Genomic DNA, 6,823 nt, shown 5'->3' with positions numbered 1-6,823 from the left:
GCAGGCATGTCACGCCCGAAGCGGGCCCGGGCCACACCCATAGCCGGCATAGGTCACGCCCCTTACACAGCGAGACAAGCGCCTGGCTGGCTGCGGCTCTGTCCCTCGCCCTATGCAGACTCCGCCCCATATCTGAGGCTCCATCAAAAGCGCTGCATAACCCCTCCGGCCTTATTGGAACGCCGGGCAGCCTATCAGCTCGTCCAGAGCCGCGCGAGCTCCGCCCTGCTCTCTGCAGAGCCCCGTTGGTCCTTTTAGGTTGACATACATCTGCAGAAAGCATGAGGTTGCAAGTCTGTATGCGCCCGTGTGTGCTGTGGGACAGAGCAGAAGATGCACATATTTGTGTGTGCTGTGGGATAGAGCAGAAGATGCATATTTATCTGTGTGTGCTGTGGGACAGAGCAGAAGATGCACATATTTGTGTGTGCTGTGGGATAGAGCAGAAGATGCATATTTATCTGTGTGTGCTGTGGGACAGAGCAGAAGATGCACATATTTGTGTGTGCTGTGGGATAGAGCAGAAGATGCATATTTATCTGTGTGTGCTGTGGGACAGAGCAGAAGATGCACATATTTGTGTGTGCTGTGGGATAGAGCAGAAGATGCATATTTATCTGTGTGTGCTGTGGGACAGAGCTGAAGATGCACAGCTATTTATCTGTGTGTGCAGGAGAGAGAGCGCGTGTGCGTGCGTATATATATATATATATATACACACACACACACACACACGTTTAGTTTGAAGATGCACAGCTGTCGGTATCTGTGTGCTGTGTGCACAGTTATGTTTACATGCCTGTATTCACTATAACAAAACACACACTCGCCTATGTCATTTTTATAACAATTCCCGGTTGCAATTAGATTTCTTCTCAGGGCGCTCTGCAGTCACCACCAATCTAAATGTCTGTGATGGGAGGATACAGAGCCCAGTGAACCGTTCAAGTGATGCTCTTGCATAGCTTGTCAAAAAATAAATAAACTTCTTTGTATAGATTCACTCACTTAAAGTAACAACTTGGCTTATTGGTGTACTGTAAAAATTAATATGTTTTCCTTTTCTTTGGTTCAGTTGAATTCATGCATATCTGCTAATTATGTCTGTCTGACTAATGATGGCGAAATGACAAAAAAAATTAAGCGAAAAGAGTAGCACTCCAAAATAGTGGTCAAGTGGTTAACATTTATTCATCTAACATTTTAATCCAACACATTAACCTCTCAAGACTAATGATGTCATCATAATTACATTACAAAGCAAAAACAACTATTTGCTTTTAGAGTTGATATCTGATTAATAGTCTTTCATGAAGACATTAAAGGGACAGTCCAGCTTAGCAGTAATATACAGTATATATACATATCCCCATGAAAAAGATCCCTCTGTGGGTTCGAAGCGTCGGTTCTTTGTGATGTTTATGACAATATAGTTGTTTTGCAACTTACCTTCTGAGTGCTGTCTCTGCCTTATCGTTCGTCTGGATGGTAACGTATTATATATATGTAGCAGGGTTCCCCACGGGCCCCCCTTACCTCCGCTTAGTGGGGGGACCCCTGCGCTGTGCTGGGGAGCTGCAGGGGCGGCATCTACAGCCAGGCGCCGCCATCTTTAAAGCGTTCGTGCATGCGTGGGACCTCGCGCATGCACAGCAGAGTTGCGGCGGCCATTTACGAGATTGCAGATGGGCGAATCACACCAGGCACACGTGTTTGTCGCGGTTGCTTTGTTTGAATTTCATGGATTCTTTGGGTGCAATTCTTTGCGTATCCGTGGCAGAAATGAATGAATTGTAATGTGTACAGTACTGGGCTACTGTGCTACTGTGTCAATTTCAGGTGCTTAAAAACCAGAACACTAAAATGCAATTTTATGCACTCACGTCTTAAGGCGGTAAGGTTGGAAGAAATCACGCGCCATGACATGGGTATTCCGAGGAATACAACGCATGAAATGTTCGAATAACGGCCGCTGCATCTGTAGCTGTTTAGGTGCTTGAGAATCTGCCGGCTGATTGGCTGAGAGGTTTCTTATAGTATTTTGGAGTTCATTCACAAAATACTACAGCCAATCACAGCGTGGGAACTTTCCTTCTAGCCAATCAGAGCGAAGTCGGTCCTGTGAAGCCGGGTAAACAGGGATTCTGAATCTGCCAAGGGACTTGCGCAAGTCGCCACCTAGTTCCTTGCTATTCAGATGCCACCCGCTTGGACAGGCTCCTCCAAGTCTGATGGGGCAAATGGTAGTCAGGACGACTTCCATTCATCCCAGGATGTGGGTACTTGAGCCCTTCCATCCTACGCAAATGGTCTTCACACCTCAGGCATCCTCTGGTGGCTTTCAACTCCTATGTCTCAGCAGACTTACTGGCACCAAACTTGGTAGCCCGGGTAGCCTGTCGGAACATTGGTTCTGAAAGTCCCAGCTCATTACCGTGCACAACAGTATACCTTATATGAAACACAATGTTACTAAAAATATACTTTTACATATCCTAAGTCTTTGGGTATGGGGAATAGAATAGAAAGCTGCACTTTATTTTCTACTAGCCTATGTTCCCTACACACTATCTCATGGACTTGGACTGGACTCTAAGAATCCTGTCACAACCTTATCTATGGTTGGAGCACCCATGAACCCCTATATAGGTTCTGGGTTACCTGGAAAGTAACTGGGTATCCCCCTTAACCTAGGGACCCCTCATAGTTACAAGGACACTTTTCATCCCTTTGCCCCATTTACCTTTCTGGGCTGTGCTGAAGCAGGGAACCCTAGCGGTGAGTCGTGCAAACGTTTTCAAGGTGAGACATTGCCGGGATAATGTGCCTACATGTATATGAGAACCAGGCATGATTCTCGGGTACATTTTTGGGGGAACCAGCAACTCTGGATGCCGACACGCTAGGCACATTCTGACAACAATTTCTCCGCAAAACCCACCTTGAAACTCATACCTTAGCAATCCCTGCTTGCTGGCATCCCTGGAAAGGCACAAACATAAAAATTCTTTATTATTGCACAATTACACATTATGGAAGTACAACGGTTAGGCTCAAGAGATGACACTCTTAATCCCAAAAACATGGATCAGGGGTAACTAAATGGGCTTAACCTTTATTTGAGAGCCTGGTTACCCCCTCACTGTCACAGTCTTCCTGCATGAAACTCATTTACATTCCAAAGAAAGCCTAAAATTACAAAGAGAATGGGTAGGTCACAGTTTATTCTCTCCAGCCATAAATAACAAGTGGGAGTTGCTATTTTAATAAACAAGAACATCCCAGTAGAGCTTAGACCAGGTCTGCACAACTCGTAAAGTGCGAAGGCCCGAAATGCTCCAAGGAAAAAAAAATTGGGCAGCACGGGTAAAATCATCATCATCATCATCATCATCATCATCATCTCTCCTCCAGCACCTATCATCATCATCATCATCATATCTCCCCCAGCACCCCTCATCATCATCCTCATATCTCCCCCAGCACCCTTCATCATCATCCTCATATCTCCCCCAGAACCCAACACTATCAACCTTTGCGATTCTCCCCATCTATCTCTCATACCCCCATCTCTCCCCCTCACCCACACACATAATACCCCCCTTCCACATCAAACACACAATACCCCCCTGCACATCACACACATCCCACCCCCTCTGCACTTCACATCCCTCTCCCCCTTGCAGCTTACATCCCTCTCCCCCCTTGCAGCTCACATCCCTCTCCCCCCTTGCAGCTCACATCCCTCTCCCCCTTGCAGCTCACATCCCTCTCCCTCCTTGCAGCTCACATCCCTCTCCCCCATTGCAGCTCACATCCCTCTCCCCCTTGCAGCTCACATCCCTCTCCCCCCTGCAGCTCACATCACTCTCCCCCCTTGCAGCTCACATCACTCTCCCCCCTTGCAGCTCACATCACTCTCCCCCTTGGGTGAATGACAGTGGGTGGGTGACAGTGACTGGGTGGGTGGGAGACAGTGACTGGGTGGGTGGGAGACAGTGACTGGGTGGGTGGGAGACAGTGACTGGGTGGATGGGAAACAGTGACTGGGTGGGTGGGAGACAGTGACTGGGTGGGTGGGTGACAGTGACTGGGTGACAGGGTGACAGTGACTGGGTGGGTGACAGTGACTGGGTGACAGTGACTGGGTGGGAGACAGTGACTGGGTGGGTGGATGACAGTGACTGGGTGGGCGACAGTGACTGGGTGGGTGACAGTGACTGGGTGGGTGACAGTGACTGGGTGGGTGACAGTGACTGGGTGACAGTGACTGGTGGGAGACAGTGACTGGGTGGGTGGGAGACAGTGACTGGGTGGGTGGGAGACAGTGACTGGGTGGGTGGGTGACAGTGACTGGGTGACAGGGTGACAGTGACTGGGTGGGTGACAGTGACTGGGTGACAGTGACTGGGTGGGAGACAGTGACTGGGTGGGTGGATGACAGTGACTGGGTGGGCGACAGTGACTGGGTGGGTGACAGTGACTGGGTGGGTGACAGTGACTGGGTGGGTGACAGTGACTGGGTGACAGTGACTGGGTGACAGGGTGACAGTGACTGGGTGACAGAGTGACAGTGACTGGGTGACAGTGACTGGGTGGGTGACAGGGTGACTGGGTGGGTGACAGTGACTGGGTGGGTGACAGTGACTGGGTGACAGTGACTGGTGGGAGACAGTGACTGGGTGGGTGGGAGACAGTGACTGGGTGGGTGGGAGACAGTGACTGGGTGGGTGGGAGACAGTGACTAACAGTGACTGGGTGGGAGACAGTGACTGGGTGACAGTGACTGGGTGACAGTGACTTACCTTGACCGGGTGGGTGCAGGTTGCCGCCGGACGCTTTCCCCTCCTGCCCCCGATATCCCTGCGGCAGCTGCCCGGGACGGGAGGTGGGCTTGGGGGCGCGGGTTGGGGGTGGGGGCACGGGAGGTGAGCTCGTGGGGGACGCGGGAAGCTGGCCGCGGAGGGAAGCAGTGAGAAGAAGGCAGCAGGAGGAGCTGAATTACTTAATAATTATTACTTCCCCTCCGCCCCACGTTGGGAGCAGGGGGGGGGGAGCGGGCCCGCAGAGGAGCTGCGTGTTGCTTCCCCCTCCGCCCCACGTTGGGGAGCGGGCCCGCAGAGGATTCCCCTCCATCCCACGTTGCGAGGGGGGGGGGAGGAGAGCGGGCCCTGCGCATGCGCGCCCGGACCGCAGGGAATCGTCGCCATTTTTTTAAAACTTTTTTTAAATTTTATTTTATTAATTAATTTGTCGCCCGGCCGTATTCATCGCGGGCCGCACAGAGAGGCCAGGCGGGCCGCATGCGGCCCGCGGGCCATATGTTGTGCAGCCCTGGCTTAGACCCTCATAAGGATATAAGGATGGAAGGCTAATAATTACAGAGATAAAAATGCTGGGAAAGAATATGTGCTGGGGAACATATATGGCCCTAATGACCATAACTCACAATACTTCAAGGACCTAATCCATTAATTACTAGGATACAAAAGTATCAATCTGATCCTGGTAAGGATTGGAATGCCATCCAGGATACATACATGGACAGGTCGGGTGGGAAAAAAAAGATATTCCAAAAGCTAATGTCCAAACCAAAATATATGAAATTTGTAAAAGAAACACTAGGAGTAGTGGACAGTTGGAGAACACTCAACTCAACTCAACAGAAATGGATTACACATTCTATTCTAATGTCCATTTCACTTTCTCAAGAATAGATAGCATATTGATAAACAAATCCATGTTAAATACTGTAGCATTTCAGAATAAAAAATAGGGGAAGTTATCATTTCGGACCACACGCCAGTCTATATGGACATAGAGCTGGTGCTTATCCTGACAGAGTTCAAATACGTTGAGTTTCCCATCTGTCCCCAAATTAGCATTTTATAAAATACTTGACAAATGCATGGAAGGAATATGAAATAAATAATGAGGAACATAAAACAAATCCAATTCTATTTTGGGAAACCTCAAAGTAGTTATGAGACATACGTCGGCAGGTATAAAAACAGTGCAATAAGGGATTTAACATAGCAAGCAAGGCACTACATCAGGCATGTAAACAATTTAAATGAAAAAACTCTTAAACCAACAGAGAATGATGCTGGCAACAGAAAGCAGCCTGTGAAATGTGGCTGGATAGAAGAAATTAAAAAGAAATTAAAAAAAAAGAAGTGCAATTCTTCAAATATGATAACAAGACAAGGAGACTTCTATGAAATCTCATGAAAAATGTTAATAATCTAAAACCCATCACCAAGATAATGGATCCAGTGGGATCGGTCACAACAGATCCAGAAAAAATAAGATCAGTATTCAAAAAATAGTTTAAAGAAATATATATGTAGCCAGGTCCCCTCTGGCTCCCCAGACATTCGGCTCTCTCTCTCTTATCTGCGACAGCGTGAGGGCAGTTGCAGGGGTTATCGCGTCACGGGGGGCTCCCGGTGACATCAGCTACTGGGCGTCGCCATCTTGTGTGCGTTCGCGCATAGGCAGAAGCTCGCGCACGCGCAGTATAGCCCCAGGTGCGATACGGCAGCCAATACAGGGAGTGAGAAGAGGCGCTCCATAGTCAGGGAGATCCCCCAGTTCGCACATGCGCAGTTAGCAGCGGCGGCAGCCATTACACAGCGTGCACGAGGCCCTATTTTAAAGAGAGCCACCAAGGACTATAATTCCCAGCAGCCTCTGGTGACTGCACTTTCACCCTGGTCACAGGCAGCCAGACAACCAATAAGGCTGACAGATTCTCATGCTGCAAAGTTGCAACAATGTTGTGTGAAGACAGGGATTGTCAGTTAGGAGCTGGGACACAGAG

The sequence above is a fragment of the Ascaphus truei genome, chromosome 1 (assembly GCF_040206685.1).
Source record: "Ascaphus truei isolate aAscTru1 chromosome 1, aAscTru1.hap1, whole genome shotgun sequence".
Taxonomy (NCBI): domain Eukaryota; kingdom Metazoa; phylum Chordata; class Amphibia; order Anura; family Ascaphidae; genus Ascaphus; species Ascaphus truei.
Note: the sequence above shows the minus strand (reverse complement) of the source record.